An 18,197-nucleotide genomic window follows, 5' to 3' on the forward strand; every position below is an offset into this window, starting at 1 on the left:
GCACCGTCCGTGGCCAAACCGTGCTCATCGGTGGTGCGATGAAGGTGAGCGCTTTGCTTCATACCTACAAAGCGTTATCTGTATGCATCATGGTGTTAATCTCTCAGATGTAGATGGAACTGAAGTAAGCGTACGATCGATGATTTTTTTTGAAAAAATATTTATGATGTGGTCTCTGTGCAAGCATGAGTGATTGGGAGCCTCAGTCATAATAGTGTGATTGTCCTAGTGAAGACGTGACGACCCATATTTTGCTCTTGCGTGGGAGAACAAGAGGGGTTGAGAGCTCGGATTACAGCAACAGCACCTAAATTTTCTGATATGAGCAATATAATACGTCAAGATATCCAAGGAATTTTGTTTTACTCTCATAAGTTGCAATACAAATAGTACTTTGCTCACGTAAACGGCGTCAGCTGAATCTTGACTTAAAGCTTTTGTGACTGCAAGGAATTCATTATCTCTGGGTCTTTCGGCAAAGTCACGTAGACAGATATGTTCAAATAAAAAAAATACGAAAAACTACGACGTTTCGATCACAACACAAGCGGTCGTGGTTTTCCTGATGACGACCGCTTGTGTTGCGATCGAAACGTCGTAGTTTTTTGTTGTTTTATTTGAACCTATCGACGTGACTTTTCCCGAAAGACCCAAAGAATAGGCATCAGCTGAGCCTGCCGGTTGGGATGCTTCCTTGCGCCTTACCCTGGCACACATTTGTAGAGCCCCGCATGACTTTTGCACGCCAATGATAACGTTTCAGAAGCACTTTAGCGGGGAGGAGGCATCTATGCAAGTAATTACATGTCCCGCCGAACGACGTTATTAAAGTCTCCACTGCGCCTGCTAACTCAGTCGTACTGAAAAAAATTGTGAACGTCCACGCTCTTATTATTCCCGGGCAGCAGGTTTTGTCGGCCTGCTTAATCGCTTAGCTGCAACAAATAAACCCCCCCCCCACATTATTCTGAGCTGTGCCCCCCCGCTGGTGTGAGGGAAGGGGTGGGGGGCATAGCCTTTGTATGGCGGCAGTGAGGCAGATCCCCGTTCATTTGTAACGCGTTGCGGGCTCGCTCAGCCGCACAGCCCCGCAGCCGTGCAGCCCGTGCAAAGATAATTACAAGGGGAAAGCGAGATGGTTATTATGGATGTTTAACGCACAGTTTAATAATGCCTAATGGTGCATTAACATACAAAATGACACATTTGTTCGTTGCAGTCATTACTTCCGAGGAACGCACACACCAGTGCCCTCCTCATTCAGTCATTCATCTTTTCTCGCTTTTTCCTTTCCTCATCTCTTTTTCTCCTAATGAGCCTTGTGCCACGACTTCAATGTTATGATATGTTTGCTAATGCAGTGTCACGTCTTGCTCTATCACGGAACAGTGACTCGTACGAAACATTGCATGCATCCAAACAAAAACGCAATACTATCCTGCGCACATTTTATAATTGCGATGCTTTTCATGTACGTCGTTTTTGTGCCTTCAGGATGAAAGCATAATTTTGCGTACAATGCATATGCCGGAGCCACTTTATGTGACGCAGCAACATTGTTTTAACGCTTTTATAAAATGAAAGTTGAATTTTTTAATAATGCATCAGCCTTCTGTCCGCCCGTCTGTTGCGTGTGAAGGAGTACGTCACTGAAACCTCTCGTAAAGATGGCCCAGAAGTAATGAAATGTTATTTTGAAGCTGTATTGCTGTTGGGGACATTCACATGCGTACATTCGCTGTAGGCCAACCAGGAAAATGTATCAGAGGGTTGGCCAAAACTCACTAAGGAATTAAAACAAACCCCACACAGAGTGAATTACATATGCCTCTTGGCCCATTGTGGTGACATCACACCGCATGTGTCCCAGCCCAATAATACAATCCAGTGATTCTAGATTTAAAGCTTTCGTGACTGCAAGGATCCATACTCTTTGGTTCTATTCGGTAAAGTCACGTAGGTAAAAAATAAAACAAAAATCACGACGTTTCGGCCACAACACAAGTGGCCTTCATCAGGTGAAGGGACCAGACTATCTAGAGGACAGCGCTGGAGTGAACACAGCCAAGCTCAGACCGCGACCTTTAAGCTGTGTGAGAGGAAACAGAGCGCCTTGACAAAGGAATTAGCATAAAAATTAGCATTTAATTGGCGGACTTAGCATGATGAACGGTGTAGAGGGGGTGAACATGTGCAGGTCGGCGAGGGGGGAGGGGAGGGGGGAGTTTACATATTGATGGTGTGAAAAGGGAATTTAAGCAGTTGCGAAAGTTTGGGGTACCACTACTTGAAAAAATATACTGTACCATTGAAAATTAGTTTAATGTTTGGTTTGATTCAGAACATCTTTCCAATGGTTGCTTGATTTGAAACCATCTTCTCGGTTGAAATTGTGTCTGTGTTTGTAAATCTGAATTGCCTCGTAACATATCTCTGATAAAAACCCGTGGGTTTGCAAAGAACCTTGGTATCGGAGAAAATTATATCGTGATCACCCACAGCGTTGTAACAGTGATCAGCCACGGCAGAAGAATTTGTTCTGCCGTGTTTCAAATCTGATTTGTGCTCGCGAATTCGGTCAGAGACATGTCGTTTCGTCTCCCCGATATAGCAGTCACCACAGGTGCAGATCAATTTGTAAACTCCGGGGTACTGTAAGTCAGGAATGACATCCTTCACGGAAGGGATCAGGTCACAGATTTTGTGTACTGTATTGAACCGGACCAGGATCTTGTATTTGTTTAGAATTTCGGACCAACACCACCTGACCAGTGAATTAAAACATGTACATCTGATCCTAAAAAGGAATGGATACTCTGACCGTACCATCCGCCAAGCTGTTTCTCCCTCCATACAGAAACAACCACTTGATACTCCGATCAAAACCATCACACTACCATATATAGCAGGCGTTACTAAAAAGATCTCCAAAATTCTAAACAAACACAAGATCCTGGTCCGGTTCAATACAGTACACAAAATCTGTGACCTGATCCCTTCCGTGAAGGATGTCATTCCTGACTTACAGTACCCCGGAGTTTACAAATTGATCTGCACCTGTGGTGACTGCTATATCGGGGAGATGAAACGACATGTCTCTGACCGAATTCGTGAGCACAAATCAGATTTGAAACACGGCAGAACGAATTCTTCTGCCGTAGCTGATCACTGTTACAACACTTTGGGTGATCACAATATAATTTTCTCCGATACCAAGGTTCTTTGCAAACCCACGGGTTTTTATCAGAGATATGTTACGAGGCAATTCAGATTTACAAACACAGACACAATTTAAACCGAGAAGATGGTTACAAATTAAGCAACCATTGGAAAGATGTTCTGAATCAAACCAAACATTAAACTAATTTTCAATGGTACAGTATATTTTTTCAAGTAGTGGTATCCCAAACTTTCGCAACTGCTTAAATTCCCTTTTAACACCATCAATATGTAAACTCCCCCCTCCCCTCCCCCCTCGCCGACCTGCACATGTTCACCCCCTCTACACCGTTCATCATTTAAAGCTTTCGTGACTGCAATGATTCATCTTCTTTGGTTCTTTCGGTAAAGTCACGTAGAATGAGAATAAAATAATAAATTGATAAAATAAAATAACACAATAATATTCTCACGACGTTTCGGCCACAACACAAGCGGCCTTCATCAGGTGAAGGGAGCGAGACTGTCTGGTAGGACAGCGGTGAAGGCTGCTTGTGTTGTGGCCGAAACGTCGTGAGAATATTATTGTGTTATTTTATTTTATCAATTTATTATTTTATTCTCATTCTACGTGACTTTACCGAAAGAACCAAAGAAGACCGTTCATCATGTTAAGTCCGCCAATTAAATGCTAATTTTTATGCTAATTCCTTTGTCAAGGCGCTCTGTTTCCTCTCACACAGCTTAAAGGTCGTGGTCTGAGCTTGGCTGTGTTCACTCCAGCGCTGTCCTCAAGACAGTCTGGTCCCTTCACCTGATGAAGGCCACTTGTGTTGTGGCCGAAACGTCGTGATTTTTGTTGTTTTATTTTTTACCTACGTGAATCCAGTGATTGCAGTTAAGTTATTTTGCAGTACAGTATGTACAAACAAAAACGTACCGCGGGTAGCTCATTGTATTCCAAAACATGTCAGAATGGAAACATCTTCATTTTAATAAACGTGCCGAGTCAAACAAAAATAATACACGTAATCTGCGAAGGTGAACGCGAGTTGTTATATTTCACCAAAATTTTCAACCCACTATTGTATAAACTAGCAACAGCCATGCCCTGAATGAACTACGTTCACGATGACCGCTCACTGCAACCCGCAGAACACCGATAACAACAGCGGTTTGCTTTTCCCCTTAAATGTTACTCCGTTATTTATTTAATCTCCCTGTGCATTTTCAGCACACGCTTCTAAATATACACGTTCATAAAAAACACCACCGACATATAAACCCCCCCACCACCACCACCAAATTCCCTAAATGCTTTTTTGGAACGTGCGCATGGATCTGAGATAGCGAGGAAAATCAACTGAACGAACGATTCGCTTTCAAGGAAATATTTGAAAGCGCCAAGTCAGTGAAAAACAAATAGTTTCATGGCCTGTGATCGTGAATTGTGCTTCAGTTTTTTTTCTTCCCATGCGTGGACATTTGCCACGGCGCTATGCGAGATGATATCTCCGTATAGAATTCATCGCCGGTGCGTATCGGGGAGTCAAACAAACCAGGCGTGAATTTCAAAATCGCGCAAGGTGTCATATACAGATTCAATTTTGATAACAGCGTTAAAACGGTTCAACGACACAGCACAGCTACGTAAGGGGATTGCAGAAATAACATTTAACGCACTTTGGGTCAACGCATCGCGTTCAGATGATGCGTCCTGTAATAAATTAGTCGCTGTCGAGGGTGAAAGCGCTGCTCATCGCTTGGCCGCCTTCCAACTTGTCCGTGGTTGCTCGCGCCGCTGATTCGTTCACCGTCTACGAGAGTGAGCGAATTCTGTGTGCGTTACGCGTTGGAATTATTAACGATAACAATTCGTATTATTATTACTGTATGCGGTAAACGTAAGCATGCTTTGCAGGGCCTCATGGTTTTTATTTATTTCTTTACAACAGGAAAGGCCTACGGGAGCTGTGTAGCTCTTTGTCAGAAGTGACCTGACCACAAATGATAGCTCAACGAAGTGGCTCGTCATCGTGTGGACATTTATAGCAGCCAAATACCCTAAACGCGCGTTTCTGAATGCGTAGGGAAAACCTGAAAGACTCGGATAAAAATCCACGCGACCGCAGTGGGGAAAGACGTGCAAACTCGAAATATACAGGCGTCAGGGTCGGGATCGAACCCACGACCTCCTGTTGACCGGGTGGGGGTAGTTAACATCTCAACTCCGCGTATCCACATGCCGCTCTGCGCATGACAACACATTGGGTATGGAATGAATTATACATTATTATAGCACAATAAACACGTGAAAACAAGGCATTCGAGTGTAAGGATGAACGTTTAAAACAACGTGCAGCGTACTGAAAAAAAACTACTTGGCAATGACTCTGACGGATGTGAAAGTCTACCTTTGATATCACGCAATCGTTACCGGGATGAAAAAAAACACACACACGCAGCTTCCTATTTTCTCCGGCGCTTGGAACATTTTCAGAATGTAAACAAAACAATGCATGGTTAAGTAAAATATGGTTTTGCAATGAAGTGTGCATTACTTGAAAGGTGCATTAATAGTCACTGAAAGAAGCCAATGATTTAAAGGATTTATTTTGGCTCTGCATTGAGTGGAAACATTCATAATAAAGGTTTTTGGGTTAGATCGCGTTTATTTATAAATGTGTCGTAACCCTCCACCACCCGACACGGCCAATAAGCAAAAAAAAAGTGTCACGTTTTGTCAACGTGACACTTTTTTTTGCTGATTGGCCGTGTCGGGTGGTGGAGGGTTACGACACATTTATAAATAAACGCGATCTAACCCAAAAACCTTTATTATGAATAATATTGGTCGCGAAAGCCTACGTGTTAAACTGAGTGGAAACATTATATGCAGTTTGTGTACGTGAACAAATGCACCCATGTGAAAATAATTTCTGCACCCATCCTTCTCAAAGCATGCTTTCACGTCTGACAAAGACAAAGATCCACCGTAAAGCCTTAGACTTTTGGGGCAAGTGCTGTTGGCGAGCACCTAAGAAGGCCGGAAGGGCACACGAGGGGGTGGGTGGCCAGTAGCATTCCTGGCTGCCTTTGCTTCCCAGGTGCTCATTTAAGGCTGAGTCAACTTAGGAGAAGCCCAGAATCAGTTCAGATGCTACTTTCCAATGATATTATTCGTGGCGGGGAATTGAACTTAGGTCGCTGGAGTCAGAGTTGAGTGCACTCACCACTGTGCACTGCTTCACATGTGTGCTCTCACGCACACACACACGTGTTCTTTCATTACAAAACAGAGAGTCGAAGCCAAAAGTTTGAGTTAACCAAGCTGCCTGGCTGCAGAGACGTCGCAGCTGTGGTCGGGAGTTGGGGGGGGGGCATTATAAACTGCTTAATTTCAGGGTCCCGTCAGGCCTGATCGCTGAAGCATGTTATTCCCTGGAGCAAAGGCTCACGGGGGGAAAGGCAAGAGACGCTGCTTCCCTTCTGCAGGGCTCACGTGGGACTGTGATCAGCTGGCCCAAGCCATTCAGATGAGCCAAATGATCATTTACCGAGGCAAAGACAGGCCACAGTATTTATTTTGAGAAATGAGAGCAAAGAGGGTGGGCGGGGTGGGGGACGGAGGGTGACGAGGTGACGGCGATGGTGGAGGGGGCTGCCATGTGACACTTTAATGTTGATAAAACAGCAGATGTTGACAATGGACCTTCTTTGGCCAATTGGACGGTGGGATGGCAACATCATATATATAGGGTCGTGGTGGTGGTAGTAGTGGTAGCGATGAAAATTCGATGCCAAAGCAGAAGCTGATGAAAGAGTGAGAAGCCAGCTTTGCTTCTGAACCAGAAAACTTAAGGTTTGGGTAAGAACTATGCATTGGGTGCGACATACATATTACGCAACGTCCTTTTTCTCAAACGCACAGATATTTGATATATTTTTTAATGTTGTAATTGTTATAATGGTGCTTAAATCAGCGACGAATGTGCCGTGTGTTGATTGTTTTGTCGGGCACAATTATTTGACGTGCTCGTTTTGTTTCTACATCGGGTGTTGATGCCGCCGTTGTGTTGCAGGTACTTGTGCGATTCGGGCAGCGAGAAAGGTACTTTGCATGCAACATCCACTCACGTGGCACACTATTTTTTGTATAATGAGCAGCCCTGTTTGGCTGGCTGTTGGCTAAATTAGGCATATCTTTGCGGGTATGTGCCATGGCTTTATAGGGAAAGGCCTTCATCTTCAAAGAAGGTCATAAGTTATTCTCTGGTAATTAGTGCGGCAGTTTTAACGATTATGCTTTATTTATTAGCATCTCACTTCAAACATGCTGAGCACTAATTAAATGGCAACCGTCTCGGATATGAGAACCTGTCCATTTAAATACCACGAGCCTATTTAAAAATAAAAAAAATTCTGTTCAAGAAAAGAAATGACGGTAAAGTTGGTGTAAGTGAAATGCCAGAATGGCAAAACAAAAAAATGTGATTTTACTGTAGGCCTTCATCAGAACATTTGCATGGCCTTGTTTTTTTATTATCCCATAGTTTAAATTCCCTTGATATGCTCCTGATGGGAATTCAATAGTTATTGATAATAAGGAACACCCGTCTCTAGTTTCTATATTAAAACATATATGTTTACATACATGTTTACAAAGTGGCAGCTAAATGTAGACAAACTGAATATTGATGGTAAATTTTGGCACCGTATTTTCTATTGGCATTGTTGGCAAGTTTTAGTCACCAAGTAAATCATACCCAGAATTGGTATTTTCACTTATAGAGGAATATGACATCCCCTTTAAATGAACAATTTTGCTAAATATAAAATAGTCTATACGCTTTTGACTACAAAATCCTTGGAAGCACTGGAAAACAATTCATTCTTACATTAGGAAGTTGTAACAATACCAAGATTATAAATTGTAATATGCAATAGAGGGAAGGTTAGATGATAGCATTTCCAGGACCTTCAACAGCACCTATTGACAAGTCCTCTACCAGCATAATTTAGAATATAAATATGTGTCTTAAAGTCCTTTTGTCAGTCCACACCTGGATGAAGGTCTCCTATACCATGTTGTGTTGTTTCACCATACTGCACCACAATGGTCAATGTGGGACCGAGCGATTCAAATATCACTCACGACGGATAGTAACCATCGCCGGAAATTGAACTCGGGTTGTTTGACTCATGGTGTTAATACGTTAACCACTGCTCCAACCACTCTACCCCATACATTACATAACAACGTACAATACTTTGCCAAACATTGTTTGGGAAAAAGGTAATTATATTAGTTTGCTTCATTTAGCTTCCACTGAAAAATTCAGGCTCGCCAAAAAAAAAAATCAATCAATATTTCACGAAGTCGCAGGTGCGACGGGGCAGAATTTTTGAAGCCTTTCGGCGTCAAGCGTTTGCCAATTTCACACTGACGCGAGGGGGTAAAGTGTGGCGCTACAGAGCTGCCACAAGCTGTCTGGGTGTAGAATAAGGCCCTCTCTTCCCAATAGGCGCTGCCACCCACCCACATTGAGTACTCCCAGGTGTGTTGCAGGAGGTGAATGATCCCCAGAAAGGAAAAAAAAGGAACTGAGATTAAGTCCATCAGCGGCCCGGCTGGGGATGATATTGAGCTGAAAACCTCTGGGAGCCTAACGGTAGGGTAAACATGATGCATGGTGCCACTCGACCCACTGCGATATAAACGATAACGCCCGGCAGCATGCAAGCTTCAGTAGTGTGACCAACAAACGTGAGAAGTGTGACCAACAAACGTGAGAAGTGAATGTTTCTGAAAAAAAAATGTCATTCATGTTATTTTCAGCCTTTTGTCAATACACTTGCTGGATGAAAACCTCACCACGGCGTGTCGGTCGTGGGGGTTATCTGACTATACTTCACCACTTTGGTCAATGCAGGTTGGTGAAGGGGTCGGAGGGCGGGGGGCCAGGACAGGCTCCCCCGCTGGGATTTTAACTTAGGTATCTATGTTCGCAGTGCACCTACCACTCCACCACTGCTCTACAGCCCACAATGCAGTTTCATTATCCCATGCGAAATCATCACCAACATTTACACAATAATATATATCATGCTTTAATTGAAGATTATTTCCCCCTATAGGAAAACACGTACATTCATGAAACCCAAGACATTTGTTGGAGGGCCTCAGTGAGATTTGGTTAAGAATGACAGATAACTTGGTTGTGAATTTACTGCCAATAGCCTGATATATGCGAAGCTTTCTTGGAGCATATGAACCAAAGTAAGAAAACTCTCTAACCGGAAACTGTATTAATTTATATACATATGTTTGAATGAAATATTGTTTTTATACAATTGGCAAATGTTATTTAGTATCCAAGATGCATTGATTATATTATTTAAATGACGCCTTGTTTGTGTGTGTGTGTGAAGGTCACAGTGCATTCGTTCATTTATAATGCCAATTAGACTCTTCAGGAGAGTCTTGCATGAGCGAAGTTTGGCCAGTTCTATTCATGAGAGTTTGGCTTCATGTGGGAGGAAACCAGAGAACTCGGAGAAAAGCCACCACACAGAGGTTGGGGGTAAGACTCAACACTGCACTCTCCTGGCCACATCTCACAGCCAAATGCTTACGACACCTGGGAAGCCCTGGTGGTCACCTATCGGAGCAATAACCAGGCTCAAATCTGCTTCGCTTCCGGGATTGGGCCGGATCGAGCATGTTCGTGCAGCGACGTGTCCGTTGCCGTGTGTAGCACAACGCGTGTGTTTGCTTCTACCCTTTGCATGATAGGCGCTTAATAAATATCACTGCGGATGATAACGCGGAGCTGTCAACAAAACACGCCCCTGTGAAGGCAGGTACATGTTGAGTTGGCCCAAAAGTCACGTTGGTCCAAAAGTCAGGACACAGGAATATTTTATTTATTTTAACACTGGCATTACATTTACTCAATTGCTTATTCTTTAAGTTACTATTGTATCTTTTGTCATTATTGATATATATGTATTATTCCTTTGGGGGTCACCTCAAATTTGTCATTTACAAAATTCGACCAACAACCCAGAATGACTTGAGATGAAACATAATTGACGAATATTGAAATATTACACGTGTAATCTTAAACAAAGAAGTCCCAAAGTTATTTCAAAGAGAAATTCGCACGTCCATTAATGTTAATGGAAGTCAGTTTGAACATTCTATAAAATAAACTAAATAATCCGAGGTGATTTTGTTCAGATAAATATAATAACACTATTACGTTCTGACTTTGGGCCCCCCTGTACAGTGAAGGAAAAAAGTATTTGATCCCCTGCTAATTTTGTACGTTTGCCCACTGACAAAGAAATGATCAGGTCTATAATTTTAATGGTAGGTTTATTTGAACAGTGAGAGACAGAATAACAACAAGAAAATCCAGAAAAACGATGTCAAAAATGTTATAAATTGATTTGCATTTTAATGAGGGAAATAAGTATTTGACCCCTCTGCAAAACATGACTTAGTACTTGGTGGCAAAACCCTTGTTGGCAATCACAGAGGTCAGACGTTTCTTGTAGTTGGCCACCAGGTTTGCACAGATCTCAGGAGGGATTTTGTCCCACTCCTCTTTGCAGATCTTCTCCAAGTCATTAAGGTTTCGAGGCTGACGTTTGGCAACTCGAACCTTCAGCCCCCTCCACAGATTTTCTATGGGATTAAGGTCTGGAGACTGACTAGGCCACTCCTGGACCTTAATGTGCTTCTTCTTGAGCCACTCCTTTGTTGCCTTGGCCATATGTGTTTGGTCATTGTCATGCTGGAATACCCATCCACGACCCATTTTCAATGCCCTGACTGAGGGAAGGAGGTTCTCACCCAAGATTTGATGGCACATGGCCCCGTCCATCGTCCCTTTGATGCGGTGAAGTTGTCCTGTCCCCTTAGCAGAAAAAACACCCCCAAAGTATAATGTTTCCACCTCCATGTTTGACGGTGGGGATGGTGTTCTTGGGGCCATAGGCAGCAGTCCTCCTCCAGTTGAGTTGATGCCAAAGAGCTCCATTTTGGTCTCATCTGAATCATTCAGATGTTCATTGGCAAACTTCAGACGGGCATGTATATGTGCTTTCTTGAGCAGGGGGACCTTGCGGGTGCTGCAGGATTTCAGTCCTTCAAGGCGTAGTGTGTTACCAATTGTTTTCTTGGTGACTATGGTCCCAGCTGCCTTGAGATCATTGACAAGATTCTCCCGTGTAGTTCTGGGCTGATTCCTCACCGTTCTCATGATCATTGCAACTCCACGAGGTGAGATCTTGCATGGAGCCCCAGGCCAAGGGAGATTGACAGTTCTTTTGTGTTTCTTCCATTTACGAATAATCGCACCAACTGTTGTCACCTTCTCACCAAGCTGCTTGGCAATGGTCTTGTAGCCCATTCCAGCCTTGTGTAGGTCTACAATCTTGTCCCTGACATCCTTGGAGAGCTCTTTGGTCTTGGCCATAGTGGAGAGTCTGGAATCTGATTGATTGCTTCTGTGGACACGTGTCTTTTATACAGATAACAAGCTGAGATTAGGAGCACTCCCTTTAAGAGTGTGCTCCTAATCTCAGCTCGTTACCTGTATAAAAGACACCTGGGAGCCAGAAATCTTTCTGATTGAGAGGGGGTCAAGTACTTATTTCCCTCATTAAAATGCAAATCAATTTATAACATTTTTGACATGCGTTTTTCTGGATTTTGTTGTTGTTATTCTGTCTCTCACTGTTCAAATAAACCTACCATTAAAATTATAGACCTTATCATTTCTTTGTCAGTGGGCAAACGTACAAAATCAGCAGGGGATCAAATACTTTTTTCCCTCACTGTATTTACAAGGATGCCACGCTAATTCCATTCAAGCGATGGCGGTGCATTGCGCACAGATGTGGCCCACCGACACGCTGACACTTTTGACCTCCACCTGAGGCCAAGTGCCTGCTGGCCAACGTGGGCATTTATTAAATATGAATGTACCCCACTGACACTAGATCAAATGTCACCCCCCCTCCCCACTCCAACTTGCTGTCCTTCTACTCTAATTCACAGACTTCAAGGTGTGGCCCCCTCGTGAAGGAGCCCGTGTGACATTTCAAGGCACGAGCAGAAAAAGAGGGATTGCCGCGGAACTTTTACATTTTTGTGTCAACAAGCGATGGATAAAATGAAGTCCACCTTCGTGCTCGGCGAGGTATTCACCGAGACAGAAAGTATTTGCTGAGCACGAACGCACGCCAATAGCAGGTTATTAGTCCCGCACGCAGTCTTCAGACACTAATTAAGCTTCGATTTTATGACCATGTAATCACAATATTATTACACACTATTAAATCGAAATTACTTTTAATTACACACGTACAATCAGGTTACTGCTCCCTGCAAGTCCTCAGAAACAATAAATTCCCTTCTGCAGTAACACGTTTCGACAGCGCAGCCCACCTGAACGTTGTGACAGATCGCATGCAGAAACGAGAGGGGATTAATTCAGAGTCTTTGTCGCCACTCCAAAGGATTTAGATCTCCATGATGCATCTAAACCCGAAGCTTTTTTTTATTGAAATGTCAACGCCATGATCGGACATGACTTCATCATGGCCCCGGTCACACAGGCCTTTGGCCTTTGGCTTGGTGTGACCTGTATTTCCGGCGACGAATGAGAAGACCAGAGGCTCTCTCGCAAATCATGAGCGGGCCCCTTGCACACCAACCACCACGACAAATCATGCAGAAGTGTTTTTTTTTAAAATATCATTAAAAGTATGGTGATGGTAATTGGAATACCGTGTGTGCTGAGTGGCGTTGTAATGGTCAGCACACCAAAACTATGACCCCCAGGGACCCGAGTTTGGGCCTTGACAACGCAAGCACGAAACCGACGGAAATTGGTTTATGATTTTGGCCTGTGCCTACTCTAGGTTGCCTCGGCCTAAAATTGAAATCTGGCGTTGCAGTGTACGCATTGCGGTGTTGGCATAGTAATGCATCACCCGCTTGTGTGCTACACTGACAATCATTGGTTGAGGGTAACACATTTCTCCAATTGTCTATCAGCCCGAAACGGTAAACTGTCTGTTTGTCTGTGTCCATGGGCAAAGGATAATGTGCAGAACAACATCGAAGTTAAATATTGGCGGGTGTTGAATGTTTCCATTTTCGTGTGAGAATCAAACATGCGTTGAAAGTGTACCAATGTTTTGCAGCATTTTCATTAATCTCTCGAAAATGTTTCATGAAATCTAATGCAACGTTTTTTACTTTCACCAGCAACAAAACATCCTCGCAAAACATGAACAGGTGTGGTGCATTTTTAATAGCCACCTGAGCTTAACTGGTTCTTCATCGCGTCTCCTTTTAAGTGATTCCAGCAAAGTCCATGGGATTTCCTGAAGCAATGGGCGTAAGTGCTCGGTGTGTGTTCATGTGTGTGTGGGTTCATATGTGTGTCTTTGTTCATGTCTTTGTGTTCATGTGTATGGGGGCGGTGGTGCAGTGGTCAGCGTGCTGCGTGACGAACCCTGAAAACCCGAGTTTGATTCCCGCTCACGGCCAACATCAGTGACGATTATCTGAACTGGTCCTGGGTCTCCCCTAGGTCGACTGAACCTCAAAAGAGAACCTGGTGGGGTGTGTAAACATATCCACTGGGGAGACAAAGGCGGTCGGGCATAGTGCTGGCCACCCACCCCCTCGTGTGCCGTGCCAGCCTTCATAGGGGCTCGCTAACAGCACTTGCCCCAACAGTCTGGTAAGCCTGTACGGGAGATCTTTGTATTTTGAAGTGAAATTTTGCACATTTATCAAGAACGGCAGGTGGATCGTTAGATATTGATTTTTTTTTTCAAATTTTTATATTTCACAACTTTATTACAATTATACCATCAGCATCATCTCATGTGATGATGTAATCATTTGGAACTCTTGCAGAGCAGCTTAACCATGGAAAGTCAATGTTATAAAATGTTATAAATGTTATAAATGTTATAAAACTATCAATGTTATAAAACTATCAGTGAGATCCCTTCGAGTGGCCTTTATTATCCATGCAAGATGCCCCGTGACAGATCTCTGTTTGTCACATGACAGTTCGACCAAAAGTGTTTAATTCTTTGAGCAGAACGGTTGTCAAAACTAAGTGATAGATCGTCACCTCACTTAATTTGACAACCCAGTGGCCATCCTACCCAAATTCGAATGTAGGATCTCACCTGTGTCGAATGTGTGCTCAAAATCCTGAGTTACCTCATATACATATATATTTTAAATGTATATATTCATACAATTTAGCCCCCAAATATATGGGTAGATATTAATTTTAGGACTGCTGAATTCTGATATTGCCGAAGCAATAAAGGTGCTGTACACTTGAACAATAATCATTTTTTTTACATTTTATTTATGCTTTTTAACAACAATACAAACAGGGCTTGAGTACATGCTCATACATGACAGAGGTGCACATGTAGAGAAGTTGTGTTCCCCGAGCTGTGATCTGACAACACCAGAATAGGAGAGTAAAGAAGAATACGAGAAAGAGGAGGGGAAAAATAGGGAAGAACAGAATAAGCGTGAAAGGAAAATAGGAAGGAAGGTGATGGGATATGGATAAAAACAAACCCCCATCCGAACACCGTGTCATGTGGCAGAGGCAGATTAAGAGGACCTCATGAATCCTGAGAGGCATGGCAAAAAAGACCGATGACAATGCTGATGTTGATGGATCATTAGACCAAGAGTATCCTCATCCCTGAGCCGGCAGTGTGACCATTTTTTATCGCAGTGCTGAAAGCATCCAAACTTTTCAAAGAGATGACAAGCATCTCTGCCTTATCGCCGTGGGCCAAAATAGGGGAGCTGGGGATATGAGCAGAATTGAAGCAGTGGGGTGGAGTGCATGGGGCGCAGATTCAAGGTGTGTTTTGAGATAAAAACAAATAATATATATTTTTTATTGTTAAATGAACGTTACTATTTTGGAATATTTCTGCCTGAAAGAGACCGGGAAATATTTAGAATGTGGATAGTGTACATACGTATTTACCGTACCTTATAGTGTACTATCAGCCACTGTGAGATCATGATTTATGGACGGGAACATTCTGTATATTCTCTACCTATCATCGTTATCAGCCATGGTCCATCCACTGCTGGCTGATGACCTTCCCAAGCCACCGCCACCTCCCAACATCCTGCAATGCAACAATCCACTCACGCTCTGCGCATGAACTGAACTCTGGATATCCTTCCCGGACGTTACTTCTCACAAATGATCCATTAACTTCATATGTTATATAATGAATTGTGTCCATATTATTTGAGTGACGCATATATGTGCTGCGCAGTAAACACATTTTGTCGTTGTTAAATGAGCATTGTTAAAAAAAGAAACTGTTGCAACACACAATGTGAGCTCGTTCTGTAAACCTGTGCCCCGTTACACTTGCACGTTGGTCGTTAAGAAGAGCACGTGTTTTCGCGATGATGGCTGCAGTAGCAGCGGCAACCATGCATCAATGTTACACAGACAAGTCAACCGCAAGTCAGCGAGCAACATGCGTGGCAAGGTTAAAGCAGTGGTGAGCACTGCACATATAATAATGGTTCTAGTGTCGGAAAGGTAAAACGCAGCATTGAACTAAATTAATCAACACAGCCTCGCCATTGACCCTTGACGATCACAGCGATTCGTTCCATGCCGCGAATGTTATCACCAGCAGACGCGTTTAGTTTCAAGTTTCATTCATTAGGTATAGCCCTGTAAGCCACGCGGCTCTTGAGTCGGGTGCAACCGCAACAAACAAAATATGAACAGAGAAACATCTTAAAGGGACGACGCGCAACAGAAACATCCTGGGATAAACCAGCAAGACTACACATCTAAAAAAACTCGTTGAATTGTTGGACAGGCAAGGATAGATCATGACATTCGTATATTACTGTGAATGATTCAATGTTGATCATGGGTCAAGTTAATTTACTTAACGTGAAAACTGACAATGATAATTTGACCCTCAAGCCTATGCTGCCACTTGCCTCTCAGTGCGTGAATTGCACGACAGGCCACCAAACTTGCACACATCAGCTTCCTATTACTCTATCGCACATTGCATCGTCGAGCACCTGGAAAACGTTGAGTTCGGTGTCATTCAGGACTCCGTCGTTGTCCTGGTCCGAGATTCTGAAAATTCCTATCAGGGCCTTGATGCAAGCTGGCTTCAGCTGCTTGTCATCGGTGCAGTAGAGTGGGGTGGTGGGATGCAGTGCGGCTTTCTGGGCATAAAAGATGACCTCCGAGATGTTCTTCAGGGTCTTGGCTGAGCACTGCACGCAGGTCTCAATCTCCGTGTACTGGTTCATGATAGGCAGGATGGCCTCCATGGTGCCGTGGTCCACCACGTCAGACTTGTTACCAACCAGAATGATGGGAATCCGCTCATATTTCTCAATAGCTTCATTGATGAGAGGAACCCATTTACTTGTGATCTTTTCAATGGAACGTTCATTGTCCACCGCATACACAATACAGATTACATGTGCCCTTAAAATTTCACCTTGCAAAGCATCGTCTGTCTGTTCTGCAGCGGAATAGTCAACAATGTGTGTGGGCACTTTTTCTGGCGTAACGTCAGCTGGAATCGTGATCTCTTCAGCGCGGGCCGACACCTCCTCTGGAAACTCTTCACTCACAAGGGACATGATGAGTGAGGTCTTGCCCACCTTGGGCTCTCCCACGAGCAGGATTCGCGCACCCTTCTTCACGGCTCCCGGTCGCTTTGCTGGGGGGAGGGGGGTGGTGTGTGGCGTGGGGGACACGCCGTGCGGGTGCCGAGTTGGTGGGAGATTTCGCGATCGTCTCCCCAACCGCGAGCTTCAACGGAGCCCGTGCTGCGCGACCTCCATGTTCCGCCGCCGAGGCGAGGTAGCCGGCCATTGTGTTTTTGTTTTCCCCGCGATCAAATAATGTACGTCAATAACCGCACATATAACAGCAGTATTAAAAATAAGCTAGCGGAGGACTGTAAATCTAGACCAGATAAGATGAAAACAGACCCGTGCACCAATCTTTCCGCAGCCCCATATGGTGTATCAGCCACAACCGTGCCTGCCTATTTATTTTTTAAATGTTACACCGCAGACTGCAGTTCAGCCCTCCGGTTTGATGGTATTTACTTATTTATTTCGTCCCCCCCCCACCTCCCCCAAAAATAAATGCAGCCATGCACACTTGAGACTTAGCGTGTGACCAGGTCGGGACAATTACAGGTACGAATACGCAACGAAAAACGCGTGCAGCAGCAGCGGCGGCGGATCAACGGTTACGATGTTTCGCTCATCATTTGGCACCGTCTGGGTCACGAGGTCGAACGATAGATGCCGCGTAGTGTACGCTCTCCCCGTTGCAAGTTGAAGTCTAATTTGGCAGCCCGGTATGCCGTCGTCACATCGTCCGTGGAGGGGGGGGAGGGGGGAGGGGGGGCGGAAAAAAAATGCTTCGAAGAAGAAAAAAAACAATTTTCACTTCTGCACATTGTCTACATTCCAAAATGGCAGGCAATGTGTGCATCAACACCGATGGTGTCACGTGCACCGGCTCTGTCGGAATATCCCGCTGGAGTTAAATCACAAAAAAATTCGCGCGCGCACGCACACGCACACACACACACACGTCCGTGCATGAATGCGCGCGAGTGAGCAGCCAGGGCGGCACACAGGCAAGCGTAGTGAAGGTGCAGTCTGTCATAACTGGGTTCAATTCTAGGTTATGGCGTTATAAAGCTTGTTAAACTTCGCCAGCGCCTGGGAAGTAGCCACAGCGGGGTGGCATAACTGGCACAGTGCCCATCTAGCTTCGTCTCCGCAGTGTCTCTGTACACGCAACGCACCAGGTAATCAATTTGAAGCGTATATGTTACAACGCTGTGGGTGATCACGATATAATTTTCTCCGATACCAAGGTTCTTTGCAAACCCACGGGTTTTTATCAGAGATTTGTTCACGAGGCAATTCAGATCTACAAGCA

At 44.1% G+C, this 18,197-nt stretch overlaps 1 protein-coding gene and 1 long non-coding RNA gene across 8 annotated transcripts in view; one reads left to right on the forward strand and one right to left on the reverse strand.

Annotated features, from left to right (window-relative positions):
• LOC116957170 (roundabout homolog 2-like) overlaps positions 1-18,197 on the reverse strand; it is a 280,412-nt gene that overhangs the window by 216,260 nt on the left and 45,955 nt on the right. The gene's annotated exons all lie outside the window — the stretch shown is intronic.
• Positions 6,785-17,640, forward strand: LOC116957217 (uncharacterized). 2 transcript variants are annotated; one of them, XR_012929739.1, is made up of 6 exons: positions 6,785-7,027; positions 7,242-7,270; positions 8,999-9,155; positions 9,592-9,743; positions 12,230-12,371; positions 13,773-17,640. It is a non-coding gene; the product is annotated as an uncharacterized LOC116957217 (long non-coding RNA). The 2 variants fall into 2 exon arrangements; XR_004405121.2 differs by having other exon boundaries at positions 12,230-17,640.

This window comes from Petromyzon marinus, chromosome 3 (genome assembly GCF_048934315.1).
Source record: "Petromyzon marinus isolate PM22_M1 ecotype Great Lakes invasive population chromosome 3, UKy_Petmar_22M1.pri1.0, whole genome shotgun sequence".
Classification (NCBI taxonomy): Eukaryota; Metazoa; Chordata; class Hyperoartia; order Petromyzontiformes; family Petromyzontidae; genus Petromyzon; species Petromyzon marinus.